Raw genomic sequence first — 16,852 nt, 5'->3', positions numbered from 1 at the left:
AGAAGGAATCGAGAGAGATCAAGGATCGAGAAAAGAAGGGGTCAGCCACCCAGCCACACAGTCAGCCTGCTCTCTAACGCCAGCGCCGCCTCTCGCTTGCTGAGCTCCAGCCAAAGTAGAAAGGGGTTAGATAAGTAAGGAGCTGCTCTTGCCATGGCTCGTACAAAGCAGACTGCCGGCAAATCCACCAGTGGTAAACCACCTAGGAAACAACTGGCTACAAAAGCTGCTCGCAAGAGTGTGCCCTCTACTGGAGGGGTGAAAAAAACCCATCGTTACAGGTCTGGTACTGTGACACTCCATGAAATCAGACGCTATCAGAAATCCACTGAATCTGATTTATAAGCTCCCCTTCCAGTGTCTGGTTCGAGAAATTGCTCAGGACTTCCAAACAGATCTGCGCTTCCAGAGGCCTATCTGGTTGGTCTTTTTGAAGATACCAACCTGTGTGCTATCCACGCCAAACGTGTAACAATTATGCCAAAATATATCCAGCTAGCACTCCGCAAAAGCAGAGAACATGCTTAAGAGTCCACTATGAGGGGAAACATTTCATTCTCAAACATTTTTTCCTCTTCCTGTTAGTTGTGAATGTTATTTTTTCGATGGGGTCAAAAGGTACCTAAGTATATGATTGTGAGTGGAAAAATAGGGGACAGAAATCAGGTATTGACAGTTTTTCCATTTTCATTTGTGTGAATTTTAATATAAATGCAAGATGTAAAGCATTAATGCAAGCAAAATGTTTCAGTGACGACATTTCAGCAGTTCAACTTTATAACAATTATAAACCTGTTAAAATTTTCTGGGGGAAAAGAGTAATGAGATCACCCGACAGAGCTCATTCATTGGTTTAGAGCATTTGCTGGTCTAGAAAAGTCCTGGGGTTGGCTCACAACTGTTGGACTGTTCCATGGGAGATGATGTCCTAGCCTTGGTGGACACACACAGCACCCAGAAACATGCAGGGAAATGCACAATACAAAGGTTTTTCAAAATGGCTGCAGTGAATACTGCCACAATGTATTGGAGGAAATGGCTTAAATGAAGACTTGGCTATTAAACTGCTAGAGAGCTCTGTATGACATGAAATAGAGCAATTCCGGATTTAATTACCTGATGGCGCTCATTCAGTGTTGAGAGATTAGAATTCCAAAATCGCAGAGACACGGAGGCAGTGTCTGCTTTATTGTTCACACGACTGACTGGTGTATGTTAAATGAATCACCAAAGGTTGCCATTCAGGTCAGAATGGTCACTCATGTTCTACAGTGTTCAGACACTAGACCTGAACTGACTGACCATTCTTCACACACTAAACAGTTCTCAGTACATATTAGCATGCTTGTATGTGCTTGTGATGAAGTCTCCTGAGATTATGTAGTCATTGGGTCAGCCTTCACGATCTGTTTAACTGTCTGGTACAATTGGGAGGTGGTTAACAATAGGAGGGGCCTGTCCAGAGGAGCAGGGTCTTGAAGGTATGCCCTTGCAGTATCCTGCCCGGGGCTATTTCCTCTGCTCATTTCTGTTTTCTCTTGACCATCATTGGGTCAACTGCTCCTCTCTGAGGATATTCTGAACTTTGCAGGGAGTGAGTTTTCCCAGTCTAGGATTTGGAATATGAGCAGAGATTAGGTAGCACCTGTCTAAGGATTCCAAGGAAGATAGGATGACAGGCGCTGCCCCAACTGCATCTTTGCCTGAATTGCTTACCCACTGTCTAATTCCTCTCCCCTGTCCTTCATCGGCCTCTATCCCCATGAGCAGGAAGTGCTGACTTGGATAGTCAGTACCCGGGAGTGGACAATCCCTGCTCTTCAAGCCCTCTGTAGGTCCCCTAGCCTAAGGACGACTGTGGGGCTGTTCATTTGAGCCTTCTCTCATGGTCATGTTCTTGGGCTCACTTCCTATCTGCTCATTATTGCAGCATAGTTCTTAGATGATCTCTTGGCAGAGGTCCAAGTCTCTGAACAAGCTGCACTTCAGCCTGTTTGTGGCAATGTTATTGCTTTACATACTTGGCCTCAAGTGTTGGTGATGACCATTCATGGAAGACTTCTTAGGCTTCCAATGATATTTCACCTTCTTGGAAAAGTCTCTAGTCTCCAGAAAAGACATGACCATTTCAGTGTAACTCTGGGACTTTGGTTTGGGTCTTGTAGGGATATCTGAGTTTTTGGAAACGTGAGCTGTTCAGGTTGGCCTTCTCTAAATCAAGACTGGTTTCCACCTGACTGGTTTCTCCTTTAAAAATTTCTAAATATCCTTCTGCACTCTCTGCTCTGGGAGACTGTATTTCTCAGGAACTTGGTCAGCTCCCCAGTAGTGTTGTGAGGATGTTGTTCATATGTGAGGTGCATTTTGGGTGTGCCATACTTCTCTCTAATGCAAAAGCAGTCAAGTCCTTAAGATGAAATGGGGGTACTTCTCAAAATTCCTACTTTCCTGGGATCTTCAGCATCACCTGGCTGGGTTTGACTAATTTCCTCAGGTAGTGAGAAATTCCTGAGTTAGTCCTGAAAGACCACTTAGATTTTCCCCTTCCTTAGAAAACTGAAATCCACTTCCCTACAGTCTGGATGTGTCTGGGACACTGTGACTGCAAATCTTCAATTTGAATGCCAACATTCTGGTGTTGTAATGACACCCACCCCTGTGTCCAGTAATCTTCAAGGACTCCGTTTCAGTCTTTGGTCATCTATAGAAGCCTACCAGTATACGTTGTTTCTTCCATGAATTTTTCTTTCATCCCCCAAAGCTATTCTATCATTCACAGCAGAATGATGTTTTACAAAAGGGACTGGATTTCTTAATTATTCTGGGGAGGGTTGTCATACACTGAGAATGACTGGACCTTATTTGACATGGGGGACTTCAAGAGCCCACCCACAAAAGTTTCCCAATAGTAAAGGGTTGCCTAATTCGTCTGTTGATCTACACTCACTGGTCCAGTGTTGGCGTTTGCTGCATCTTCTATATAATCCAGAAGGTTGGGACCTTCTATTTGGGTTATTCCCAGAAGAAGCATTATTTCTAGGGATGCCTTGTCTACAATTTTTTCTGATATCCTATTCTACCACAACTAAAACATTTAGTATTTCGATGTCTTTTCATAGCATTTGGCGATCACTTCCCTTACCCACCTTCAGTGTTAGTCAAAGCACTCAACATTGGGTGTGTGCAGGATCCATTCTTCCTTTGGTGCTGATTTGATCTTTCAGGACTCATGCACCTTTTTGTATTTAAATTGGCATTTTCAAAAGCTAGAGATTGAATGAGTACTTGTCTAGCTTTTAGAGCCAATACCTTACCCCTATTTTTGTACAGCTTTTGTCAATCTTTGCAAAAAGTCACTGAAAGATTCCTTTAGGCCTTGTCTAATCTTAGCACATGACCCTTATTTTCCCAAGTTCTTGAATCTGGCCACTGAATTGTGAACAGAGGGAAATGTGCATATAGAAGCAATGTTGTGGTAGGCACTGCCTGAAGGTTGTGGGTGGCTAACTGTTTTGAACCCAAGCACCTCAGGAGTTTGAGGCCTGTGGAGTTGGGCAGCACCTGGAGGCTGTTGTAGAGAGGCTGCAACAGAAATATTCCAGACTTACTAAGAGGTTGCTCTAGTGGCAGCAAAGCCAGGGGCAAGTAGCTACATTGTGTCTTTTGTTCCTGAGTTGGATGCTAGATGTGTTTATCTATTTACCAATGAAAACTCTGGAGTGAGATAAGTGGAGTAAGGACCTGTGTATGATCAGAAGTGGCAGAGAAGCCACCAGTGACCTCCTATCTCTTCCATTCTGCATCCAAAAGGGCTGAGATCTTTGTGTGCCCTGCCTTATTACTTCCTGTCTTTGTGTCAGTTCTCCAACACCTCTTGGTCAGCTAGTGGATAGCTCTGCCCTGACTCAGAAGCACTTGTCATCTAACCCAGGTTGGCCTTCCCCTCAGTCCGGGGCTTCTGCAGTAGCCCCGCTGGAGGACCACAGACCTGCAGAAGCATTTGTGACACAATCACTGAAGTTAGTTCTAACTCTTGCTCACCCGTGGCCCGTCAGTCACTGTGCAGAAGCTGGGGTTGGAGGCAGAGCCAGATCATTTAACTTGCTCACTTCCATTTGTCAGTTTGGGAGCTTCTTGGCTGACAGGTGACGCCGGGCGTGCTTGGTCAAATGGTCGCTCCTCATAAACCGACGGTCGGTTGCACATAGGACATGCAAATTTCTTCTCGCCTGTTTGGGTTCGCCGGTGTCTAGACAGTTCATCAGAGCGAGCAAACCTCCTTTCACAGCCTTTCCAGCTACAGCTGAAGGGCTTTTCTCCTGTGTGTGTTCTCACGTGGACCTTCAGGTGAGAACTTTTTAAAGTAAGTCTTGCCACCTCCCGGGTGGCTACAGACATAACTCCCCAGAGTGATTCATCCAGAGTGAGGAGTACTCTTGCTGCCGAAGAAGGGAATCCAGGCGCAGGGGCGATGGGACAGTCTGGTGCCATTGGGGCTTACCACCAGAGGTTTGGGGCTCTGCACGACGGGCTGGGGCACGACAAACATGACGGTTCCCTTGGGCACCTGAGTGCCCATGAACAACACTGGTGGGCAGACAGCTGGAGGCTGGCTGGGTGAAGTGCTGGGGACAACTGTGGTCACAAGGGAGTTGTTTGCAGGAAGGGGGACCATCTGGCAGATGACAGGCATAGGCAGCATTCCCCCAGGGGGTACTGTAGGCGAAGAGACTAATACTGACCTCTGCATCGGGGACACGGGAGCTGGCTGAGACCTGCAGACGATGGTCTCTGAGGAAGGCACCGCAAGGTCAAAAGGGGCAGCACCTGCCTTCCCGTCACCGTCTGCTGCTGCATCCTGCTCACATGTGGATCTGTTCCGTGACATGGCTTCACAGGGTATGCTCTTTCTCGAAGCCTCGGTACTTAGGACAATTTTTTCCCAAGAAGGACCCACCTGAGAGTTGAGGATGCTAGCTGCTTTCACAGGACAGGATCGGTGGTTACACAGCTGGTCATCAGCCTTGTGGGGGATGACACTTGTTGCTTGAGCCTTAGGGAGGGGAGGGGCAGCTACTGGGCCTTTGTCCTCTTTGATGGAAGCCTTGGTAGCATCAGAGAATGGTTTGAAGTAGCCGGTAGATGGCGCTGGAGCCATCAGTTGACACTTGAGAGCAGTCAAGATGAGAGGGGTTGTAAGGCGGAGTCAAACAAAACACCAGGATTGTGTGAAGGACGGGTGTCCCTGGAAGCAAGCTCTCCTCCTTGAAGTGTCAGACACTGGAGTGACCGGCCTGTTTTCAAGGTATTTCTTGAAGCCAGATTTCCAGTCGCAGCTCATAGACATGAGTGCTTCCACAGCTTCAAAATTGCTTTTCTCCGTTTTGTTCCAAGTATACACACCCGTTTTTAGCTTTTCAGACATGATTTCCATTTTCTCCTCAATGAGGGTGGCGGGTGAATCGCCGGCCCCGCCCTGCCATTGGCCAGCTGGCAATGTGAAAAAAGCCAGATCAGCAGCTGCTCCTTCTGGGGCAGGAAACGTGACCAGGGGATTGCACTGTTGGTTTTTATTTGTGCAGGTAGATCCATAACGCTCATCACCTCTAATAGGTGTGTAGTAACAGAATCGGCTTTTTCAGAGTTCAGAGCAGTAGCCCATTGAAACCCTGAAAATTTTGTCTGTAGTATGATACACATATCTTAAATTTCCAAATTCTTCAAAGTGAAAAACCTCCATCTGCCAAATCTCATTTCTCAGAATGCCCTTAGGGTTACAGCCTGCTGGCAACGGAGCTTGATTATAGAAAGAACAGGTAGGACAGTTCTCATTATCTAATTGGCTTGTTGCCAAGTGAAGTCCTTTTTCAAACCTTTGCTATTTACATGTTATGAAATTCTGAGGCTTCTGGAAACTTCCTATTAATAAGCAATCAATTTCATCATTGCCATGTGCTAGTGGGCCTGGCAGACCCATATGGGATCTGATGAGAGTTGTATATAAAGGATTAGTTCTGTTCCTGATGGTGTCCTGCAATTGCATAAACACTGAAATTAATTCTGTATTATCAGGAACAAATTCTGCAGTGTGTAAAATGACTCTCTCTGCATATTGAGAATCGGTAACGATATTAAGAGGCTCTGTAAAATCCATTAGTACCATAAGAATTGTGTATAATTCTGCTTTCTGTACAGAAGTATATGGACTTTGAACTGCTTTACTTACCTCTCCTGATTTATAACCTGCCTTTCCTGATTTGTTAGTATCAGCGTAGAAGGTAAGGACTCCAGAAATAGGAGTTTGTCTTATAATACGTGGAAGTATCCAGATTGTCTTTTTTACGAATTTAATTCTTTCAGTTTTGAGATAATTGTTCCTAATTGTTCCCCAAATGTCAGTAAGAGCTATCTGCCAGTATTCATTATCCTTCCATAAGGAGGAAATTCCCTCATTAATTAAAGGTACTATAATTTCTGCTTGATCTTTTCCAGTCAGTTGACAGTCTTAATTTGCCCTTTAGAATCAAATCGGAAATCTTTTCTATGTAGTTCTACAGCATTTTATTCTGTTTATATGGCAGAAATAATCCATTCTAATGTTGCCTCTGCATCAGAATCCCTGAAGGGTATTCTCTGGGTGGTAAAATAACAAGAATACAGTCTAGGTTAGGATCCATATGGTCTACATGTGCATCAAGTATTGTCCTTTCCACCCATTGTAATTCATGATAATATTCATGGATTGTTTAAGTCCTTGGCCCCTTTCAGGGCCATTTTTAAATGTTTTAAGTCCTGTCCTTCCATACCTATTATTGTCTATGGTTGAGAAATTTCCCCTAATAGTTTCTGAAGAGAATGAGGGGTTTGATAATCTCTCCTAATTTGTACCTTTTGAAGTCGGATTCTTTTGTAAATCTATCTTGTAATGTAAATAATCGCCTCTTTGTATCTCTTCCTGGGGCAAGCTAATCCCCAAGGAGGTAGAACCTCCTTGACTGTTTCCAACATTCATTCTAATGTTTGTTAGAATCTGATAAGTTATCATCCATATAATAAAGACTGGATTGTGGAAATTTCTTAAGACTTATCTCAAGGTTTTCTTACCAAGTGCTGGCACAAAGTGGGACTATTTAACATTCCCTGTGGCAAAACCTTCCACTGACATCTCTTAACTGGCTGGGAATTAAGGGTTAATACGGTAAACACAAATATTTCTCTATCATTTTCTTGTAACGGTATTGTGAAAACAATCTTTTAGATGAATGACTTATGATTAGCCTTCCCGTAGGTATCAAGGAAGGCAAAGGCATTTCGGGCTATGGACAGCCCATAGGTTGAGTTACTTTATTGATGGCTCTCAGGTCTGCCAGCATTCTCCACTTAACTGACTTATCTTTTTGATAACAAATCAGAATTCCAAGAGCTGGTAGATCCTTCTATATGCCCAGCCTCTTGTTGTTCCTGCATTAACTATTCTAAAGCCTCTAGCTTCTCAGAGGTTGTAGGCCATTGTCCTACCCATACAGGTTCATATGTAAGTCACTTCAAGGGATGGGCCTTTGGTTCCTCTGAAGGTTTATCATTTGTATTTTCTATACAGCCTGGATGGTTGGTATCCTTTTTACACAGTGCCTTATATTTTGTCTACCATCTAGAGGTTGCATCTGGTACTGGAGGAATGTTAATCTGGGTATTCCATTGTTGTAAAAGACCATGATCCCAGAGATTTATAGCTATGTCTGCTACATACGGCTTTAACCTTCATCTCTAACCTTCGTCTCTATCCTTCTGGTCTCTGTCCCTCTGGTGTAACTCTAGATAGACTTCCAATCCCTATAAATTGTACATTCATGTCTTTTAGGGGTCATCTCTGAGGCCAGGGCTTTTGGGCTATAATAGTTCCGGCAGCAGCCCCAGTGTCCACTAAACTGGTAATAACTTTATTACTGATCCTTTTATATATGTTTGCATTTTCATCTCCTCCAGTCATGTTTGATTGCTCATCACTAGCCAAACTACCATCTAGAGCAGTATCATTTTTTACAGTAGGCAGTGTACTGTCTATTCACTTGTGAGTGGTTGTCCTCAACAGTGACTAGGAATGATGAGACCTTTCTCGATGTGAGGGCCTTTGAGAGGCCCCTCGAGGAGTTTCCCGATTGTAACAGGTTCTGCATTCATCGGTCCACTGCCTGCCCTTACCACATCTTCTACATAACTCAGAAGGCAGAGGCCTTCTATAACGAGACATGGTTGGAATTTCCTTGCCTACAATTCCTTAGTATGTCCTATTCTGCCAAATTTGAAACATCTAGGTTCTTGGTGCCTTCTTGGCCCTCTGGATTGCCCTTCCTACCCAAGGTCCTGTTCCATTACAGTGATAGCCTCTGGTCTCTTGGTGTGCCTATTTTGACCTCTGGAAGTTAATTCTCCTTCCCAAGCTCCTGCATCATTTAACCTCTTGGTCTTAAAAAAAATAAAAAAACCTTATGAGATTGCCCCTCCAACCCAAGCTCCTGTATCTTGGACATTATAGTCTGGATTAGCTGTATGCAAAACCCCTTCTTCCAGTGCTGCTGACCTGATCTGATCTTTAAAGGCGAAAGTATTCTTTTGCACATTGGGCTTGCATTTTCATACGCTAGAGAGTATGATTTTTCTAGGTTCTGTATCTGCTACCTGTAACTCCACTGTCATTCGGAAAGTTCTAATGACAAAATGAGACCAATAAATTACAAAGGTCTCTGAGACTCATCACAAAGCTATTTGAAAAACTAGTAAGTTACACTGTATTTAGGCCACAATGTAACACAGAGTCCTATTGCACAGCACACCGCCAGATTCCAGGACTGTTTGCAGACACTCGTCGATATGAACCTGAAATCACTCCTAGATCAAAACCATTTTCAGATTTGCCCAACAGTCCCATGGCCTTTTACTTCACAATTTTCCCTTTATCAGGTCAGTGCACTCACTCTATCTTAAACTTTTTACTTAAAGTCATCAACTTTCCAAACTTTAAAAATGCTTTTCTTTATAATTAAAAGTCGACAGGTTTACAAAATTATTTTCAGTTATCAGTATATGTACAAGCTAAATGGGAGGGACTCAAGATAAAGACTTAAACCCCTGAAAAGAGAATATTAACTGGCAACTTGACCAGCAAGAACGACGCAACACCGAGGAATCTTCTTTTCACAGTTTATTCGGGAACCTTGATTTTCAGGAAGTGGCCCGAACCCAAGAAGGCGGGGCGTAATATATCCAGTAACTACCAATCATCTACGCCCAGGTGGCATGCTAGGATAGGTTGTCACCAAGCAGATTTAGGATACGTGGCCTCTCTCCTAATAAGGAGTTGTTTACCACAGAGAGCACTCGCCTTCGGGCTGGCAGAAGGCGGAAACTGGCGCCATCTTTTAGGCTCGGTACTCTGCAGCTCCCAACAACTTTACATAAACACAGATGACAGGTTAGAAGAACAAGCTGAATATCCCTGAATTTTTAGAACAAAAGTTTTGAAATTCAAGTTATACTTGCTAAGAAAGCAAGTATTGAAAAACGGTATGATTTAATAAAACTTTTTAAATGGTGGTACACAATTGCTATAAGCTTTCACTTAGCTAAGTATCCCATTGCCAAACTAGTGTTGAGGTATATGACAAGTAGGAACATCACTCAAACGTTTAATCAATTCTTAGCTCATTAGCATCTATTTTTAGCAGTCTGAGTAGCGCCATCATGCGAATTTTTCTTCAATCTCCTACATATACATATGTATATATTTAATTCTTATAGTACTAAAATACTAAAGCATTACATTGAAAAGTTTTACAATTTAATTTACTATACAACTGTCATGTTTTATACAAATGATTTGAAATCCCCACCGCAAACCAGCTGCCTATTTTGTTTAGGGTTTTTGTTCTGTTTTGTCACTGACAGATTGCTTAACCCTGACTGCTCATCTTATGCAGGCGTCAGTCCACTCCAGCGACCTGGTTAGGAGACTTAAGCAAAGCAATGACTTTGAAATGCATGAGTAATTCAAAGGCAGACTGCTGCCCTGACCATACAGATGCAGGAGACGGTGTGGGCTTAGGTGGACAAGCTAGCTTTGCTGGGTCTGTGACAATCCACTAGTTATTTCCTGCAGTTAGCAGAGAATCTTCAGCTGTACCCACAGAAGCAAATGAACTTGTCATACTGTTTGTAGTATAGCATGTAAGATGAGCACTAGAAAGCATGTATTTTGTGGACTAACACATCCATTTAGCTTCCGTTTGTATTTCACAGACCATGTCAACAGCAAATACTGTTCACCAGCAGATACATGGCTAACAGCAAATGTTTTAAAAGCTTTCCTTTAATAAAAACTTTTAATCTTAAACGAAAGTAAACTTAAAACATCTCAGTACCTGAGCATTGTTAAAGTTGCCAAAGCTTAGGTAGGTAAAGTGCTTCTAAAACACCTCTTAAAATATTTCAATATACATGTATTTGCACATATAAAAATGTGTATATGTACACATTGTGTTTATAGTCCTACAAGGACATCACTGGATGAGCAGAGTCCAGAGGCCTTTAAAATGCCCATGTTTTAAAAACTAAGCTCTATAAGAATAAGATAGAAATGTAAGTGAAAGGTACCCCCAGCTCTTCAAGGCCACTCAATGCACTGGTCGCATGATAAAAAGGCATTAACTTCTTGGCTACTAAAGTCACTATTTTTGTAACACCATTTCATGTCCTACCCAAAAACTTCAGTGTTTTGCCATTCACTAAAGCTTCCTGTCACTACTTTTGATGAATAAGTTAATATTAAGGTTACAGTAAAACTGCATGTTAAAAAGCCATAATTCCAGTATTCAGTAATCAGATCAGCACCAGATGATTCCTGCAACTGTATGACTACAGTACTGTGTCCCATGGCTATGCAAACTTGGTATTAGAAGTGGTCACATGTGTGGAGTGGCCAGGGAGCATCTCACACACACATGACCTCAGCCAATAAGAGAAACCAGTGGTTTTGAAAATAGAAACTGTGGAGCCCTTGCATTCCACCTTCCCTTTGCATAGGATGCTTTGGTCTTTTTCCTGAATGCCACCAGTGACCACTTGGGAAGTCAGCAGAGATTAAGTACAATGGTAAAATTAATTCCTATTTTGCTGGTGAGTTGACACCCTCCCCCAACACACTTGTGTACACACACAGACACACACAGACACACACACACACAGACACACACAGACACACACACACACAGACACACACAGACACACACACACACACACACACACACACACACACACACACACACACACACACACACACACACAGACAGCATTTGTCATGGATGCTGTGACCTTTCCCAACTGCCAATGCCTTGAGAACTATACTACTGACTGGTTATTCTAGGTTGCCTGGCATAAAGGACAGCATCATGCATATCTGTTGTAAGGCCCTGTGACCTGAGTGAAGGCATATGGAGATATAGTCACCGTGGAGTCTGTGGTCATGAACCCTGTGTTCTCAGCAAGAGACTGGATGAAGCGCAGGTAACTGGGCTCAGAAAGTTCCTGCAGCTCTGTAGGCTCACGTTTTACCCCTTTGCCATGGCTTTTCGGAGACACATGGTCTGATCCAAACTTTTTCACACTCTTCCTCTTTCGCTTGGGCCTTTTTCAGACATTTTGGCTTCCCAGAGATTCAAACCATGCTTTGGCTCATTAAAGTTCTTATGCTGGTAAAATACAAGTGAGATCCTGGCGGGATGACCCCAGTCAGGATTATTTATTCGGGTTGTGGCATGAACCTCTCACTTTGCACACTCAATGAGAATGAATCTGTGAGTTGGAGCCACAGCCACCCCTCCAATGTTGGCATCCAGAAAGCTCTGCTCACTGTCTGACCAAACCTCCTCATTTTCCTCCACAGAAGAAGCTGCACCCTGGCCTGCTGCCCCAGGCTGCTTCTCCTGACTGTCCTCAGGTCAGACTGTGGAACAGAATTTGGGCAGGAGCAGTGCTATCATGATTAAGCCCTGGAAGCACCCTTGATAGCCCATTAGCTGTGAGGGAGAGCATGTTCTCCTTGTTGTGGAAGGCCTGACTGGAGCTTGCTGTCATTCCTGAAGCTGCAGGCGGGTAGCTGTGGATAGTGTGAGAAGGTGGATGGTGCTCGCTGTTTCTGTAGTGTTTGGTTTGCTCATGCTGTATGGTAATCTGGAGGCAGCTCCGATGAAATGGCCATCCATCCCAGGGGTGGGATAAGGAGGAAACTTTGCCAGGTGATATACATACTGTTTTATGGTACAGTTGCTGAAGGCATCCCACTGCATGTTTTGGTTTCCATAACTTAAGTACTTAGAGGTTTGGAGACAGTCCCTCTAAGTGTGGTAAAGTGTGTGGATGGGTGGTAGGTTCATCTTGGTGATGAAGTTTTGGCTTGGATATCTATACAGATCCCTGGGCTGAGACTGGGGGAAGTAAGAACCTAAGAGCAGTTGTCCACTTGACACATTCCCATTGCACTGGTATGCTGCATATTGGTTATTCTGGTTAAAAAAAAAACCCAGGGTTAGGGGCTCATGGGGTCAGAACTCAAATATGAACCTGCAGGTGGAGAAAGGTTTGCATGATTGGTATTTCCGTACATCTCTGAAGTGTGTGAAGAACTTGGAGAAACACTAAGTGGGTTGGAACATCTCATGCATGGGTTGGTGGAGTAAGAGCCAATGGACTCAGATTGAGAGTTACTGGGCAAGATACGCTGTGGCTGTGTCTGAGGTGGCTGTGCCTGTGCCTGGTGTGACTGCTGTACTTGGTAGCGGTTCCTCTGGAGTGGCTGGGGCGACTGTGTATGACAGATCCTGAAGGCCACAATTGTTCTGGCAGATGTTTCTTTTGGCTTACAGTTTCTATCTGCTTTGTTCATGAGGAAGACTTGTCCTTTTCATTCTTATTTGAGCAGTTCTCAGGGGAGAAAGCTTTTCAGCTGCAGCTCTCTTGGCCTCCAGTTTTCTTTGTCGACAACTCTTTACCGGCTCTGCTAACATCCTCACTTTCCTCCGAAAAAAATTCCGGACCTGAATGGACCTGTTTGGTATCTTCTCCTCCTGACCTTCAGCACTCCAAACTCCTCCACAGGAGAGATTCTGTACATTGGTAATACGCGCAGCTGCTCATCCTTAGGTTCTCCTCCAATTTCACGATTGTCCTCTCTAGTGAGGGTGCCCACCAATGTGCTGACATTTGCCATGTTGTGCAGGTCTCTGGGCGTGAGCACAAAAGTCCATCCATGCAGTGACCCCTGAGAATGGTCGGCCTTCCTTCAGACCCAAACGGCACTCTGGAGCTCGGTGTTCACATTCCATCTGATTGTTGTAGGCATCAGGTGCACACATCTTGTCTATTGGAGCAATGAAAGTAGACAGGTTTTGCAAATGAGATTCTAGTTTCTCTTCCTCTTTTGGATCATCTCCAAGTAGCTTAAATTTCCTTGGGTTCTAGCTTCTGGCATACTTACATCCATTATAGTACATGCTCCAAGAACAACCAAAAGAAAAGGAGGCACCACAGGTTTCTGGATCCAAGCCCTGACAAGCACAGGTTCTCTCTACATTCAGGGCACAGCATCAAATAGAGGGGGCACCGTATTTACTCAGGGCCTCTCTAAGATCTGAGTAGAGTTGGTCAGCCAAGGTCTTGGGATTCCTTCCCATATTATGAGAATCACAATCACAGCAACATCACAGCTATGGCCAGCTTGCTCTTGAACCAAACACAGGAACTTCTCAAGGCTCCCTTTTCGAATAACCCATTTGGCATTCAGGCATCCCTGAGACCTTTTGCCTTCTTTTCCAGGAGAGATGACTTTCAATCCTAAGAGCTTCACCCTTCTGTCCAAACCTTTCTTCCATGATTGTTCTCATAGCTGCCACATTAGGACCAGCTCCTAGATGTGTAGAACAAGTTAATGAAAAAGATCCTTTTTATACCCATCTGGATGATGTGATATCCTATTGAGTCTTGATGGGAGTATCCAATAAACTTTTATAGCAAGTTTTAGGAGTTTGGAAGGTGAGTCCAAAAACTTGTTGAGCAGAGCCAGCTGTCCTTTTGGTTGCTGTTTTTTCCGCATCTGGGATGTGCAGGATCTGCAGAGTTTCCTTTGAGAGAGTCAGGGACTTGTGGTTAAAGAATGAGCTGAGCTGAAACTGCTTCAGATGTGCTCTGAGGTCTCAAAGATGCTCTTCGGCTGCCCATCATCACAGCTCAGTGGGGAAATCTCTTGCTTAATCCTTCTGGACAGATTTTCTTGGGGTGCTGGCATGGGGTGTTTACAGGAAGAGGGTTTGGACCCAGGCTCAGTCTTGATTACCCTGTACATCTGATTATGACAAGAGTCGGCCTGGGACTGCTATGTTTGCTGCTGCTCTTGCTTCTGAAAGAGGAGCCACCTTAGGGTGGCATGCCTCTGAGTGTCCCTCTGAGGAGGGGTCTGCATCTGATTTCCTCCTGGCTTGGGGACAGGGAGTGCCTTTGCTTGATTAGGCACCGAGTACCTCTGCTGAGCTACTTCAGCTAGTCTTGCTGCCTGCTGCCCAGATGACGAATTCTGGCTTCTGCCTTTTAAATCCCTGCAGAGCCAGAGCTTGTGGAGGCTTCTGTTCTTGGACAGGGAAGCACCTGTGATGATGAACGGTCCTGATTTGGGTTCACATCACTTGGAAAATATGGCATGTTCTGCAGGCTCAGTCTTATTTCCCTCAGAGTTCAGGATATAGAGTTTACTGAGTCTCAAACTGGGTGTGTATCATTTGAACAGGAATCTGTGAATAATGGGAGTGTTTTGCTACCATGGTGAGATCCTGGTTCCCAGTCCCATGTGTTACAGAAATACAACAGGATATATAATAATAGTAATTGGTACTTCATTGTGGAAGATTACTTACACCAAAACCCAGGTTAGTCTTGGCAGCCTTTTGAGACCCTACCAGAACCCCAAAAGAGAGGCCAAGGTCCTCCTTCCCAGCTCTATCACACCTGCTGTGTACCTGTGACCACAGGACTTACAGGTATGTGGGATTACTCCCTACAATTTCCTTTTAGTCCAAGAAATATTTAGACTTGAAACAAAACTGAATCTTATACAAAATGTCTTAACATATGTAAACGTATATATACATAGAAGATGGAATGTATGCACCAATAAAAGTAGACTTTACACAGTAAGGCAAATTGTGATATACAAATCATACATTAAGTTACATCATTTGAGTAGCTCTAACAGTGTAAGTTGTCTATAGCTAATAATCACTAAGGTGAATCACAATAAGATATGTTTAGCATGAGAGAGATTATTACATCTATCCCATCTAAACTCTAAACTCATGTGAAAGAGAGATCCAAGTCTGAATACCTCCTTCCAAACCCAACCCTAAACAATAGAAAACTAACCCTAACCAGGTGTACATTATCCTTAATGTCAACAATAGGTAAAATGGACGTAGTATTCTCAATTACTTCCTGCTGAAATGGGATGACGTTATGGGATCCTGTAGGAAGAAAATTTTAGAGTAGTCAAAGTCTAAGTGGACTAACTACAACATTTGTACCCAGTCTGTGTTTGGCAGATTCTTGGTTGAAGTTCTTGATTGAAGTTCTTATTTTGATTGAAGTTCTTACCTGAAGCTAGCTGCTCTGGAGTTGTCTAGATTGATGTAGTCCCAAACTGGTTTTAGAGTGGTGATTGTCAGTTCAAAAGCATTGAGTTGAATCCAGTGGAAATGATGAAGTGGGGGCCCCATTTTCTTTCTGGAGAGTCCAAAGATTACTATTAGGAAATTTTTTGTTTGCTGTGAGGGACTTAAACAGAAATTTCAACTTTTATATGTAATGCATACAGGGAAAGTGACAACAAGGAAGATAATGACTATGAGGGAGACTGGGCTTTTAGAGAAGGAACCAACTATAGACAAGTGACAGTCCCATTTTTTTGTTCTGTCTTACATCAATTGGCCTCTTGATATAATACAGAAACTCTAACAAAATGCTTGAGTTTAGAGGAGGAGAGCCAAATCTGACTCTGAAGAAGCATTGGTTTAGGTGAATTGGAACTAAAAGGTATTGGAAGTAAAGAGAAATAGATTCTTGTATAGAAATAGTTTTAAAGTTTACCACATGGGAGATTCTCCTTTGTTTGGTTCTCTTTTGGTAGCTACTGCTTTTATTTATCTACACGCTCAGTGTGCTCGTGCTTTTTAAGACAGGTTTTACTGTGAAGGCAAGAACAAACACTCCCATTTCCTTTGTGAGGCTTCTATACAATTTGTGGGATATAACTTGGTGGATGATTTGTCATTTTTCCTCTTCAAGAGGTTTCTCCTGTTTGACCTGAATCTTGATCAACTTTGGTATCCAAAGCCTTTCTTCTCTTGTGGAAACAAATGCAAAATCCCTTCCCCAATGTAACATATATCCTGGTTTGCATACTGAGGTCAATACATCTTTGGAGTACACTGGCAGATTCAGTTCAGAAGTATTTTTTTCTGTAATCCAGGGTCTTTCTGCATATGTTCTTTCTCATGAGAAAGTTTAGTGTCAATAAAGCATTATGTAACCTGTGTTTGGGGTCTTTGTTCCCCCTTCCTGTTTATGGAGCATTTCTTTTTAAAGTGTGGTTAGATCTCTCCACTACTGTTGTCCTGTGGGATTGTGTGGTATACCAGTTTTATTTGAAAAACTGTTCCAATTTGCTGAAGCACATACTGGAGTATTGTTAGTTTGTCTATTTGTACAGGTACACCCATAATGACCATTACCTCTACTAGGTGTGTGATAACAGAAT

The 16,852-nt window shown here is 43.3% G+C and overlaps 2 pseudogenes; both read right to left on the bottom strand.

Moving 5' to 3' along the window:
• Positions 1–4,055: 4,055 nt before the first annotated feature.
• Positions 4,056–5,440, bottom strand: LOC100757470 (annotated as a pseudogene).
• Positions 5,441–11,442: 6,002 nt separating this feature from the next.
• On the bottom strand, positions 11,443–13,261 carry LOC113833348 (annotated as a pseudogene).
• Between the last annotated feature and the right edge of the window lie 3,591 nt (positions 13,262–16,852).

The sequence above is a fragment of the Cricetulus griseus genome, assembly GCF_003668045.3.
Source record: "Cricetulus griseus strain 17A/GY chromosome 1 unlocalized genomic scaffold, alternate assembly CriGri-PICRH-1.0 chr1_0, whole genome shotgun sequence".
Lineage (NCBI taxonomy): Eukaryota > Metazoa > Chordata > Mammalia > Rodentia > Cricetidae > Cricetulus > Cricetulus griseus.
This window is presented reverse-complemented; position numbering and strand designations above follow the sequence as displayed.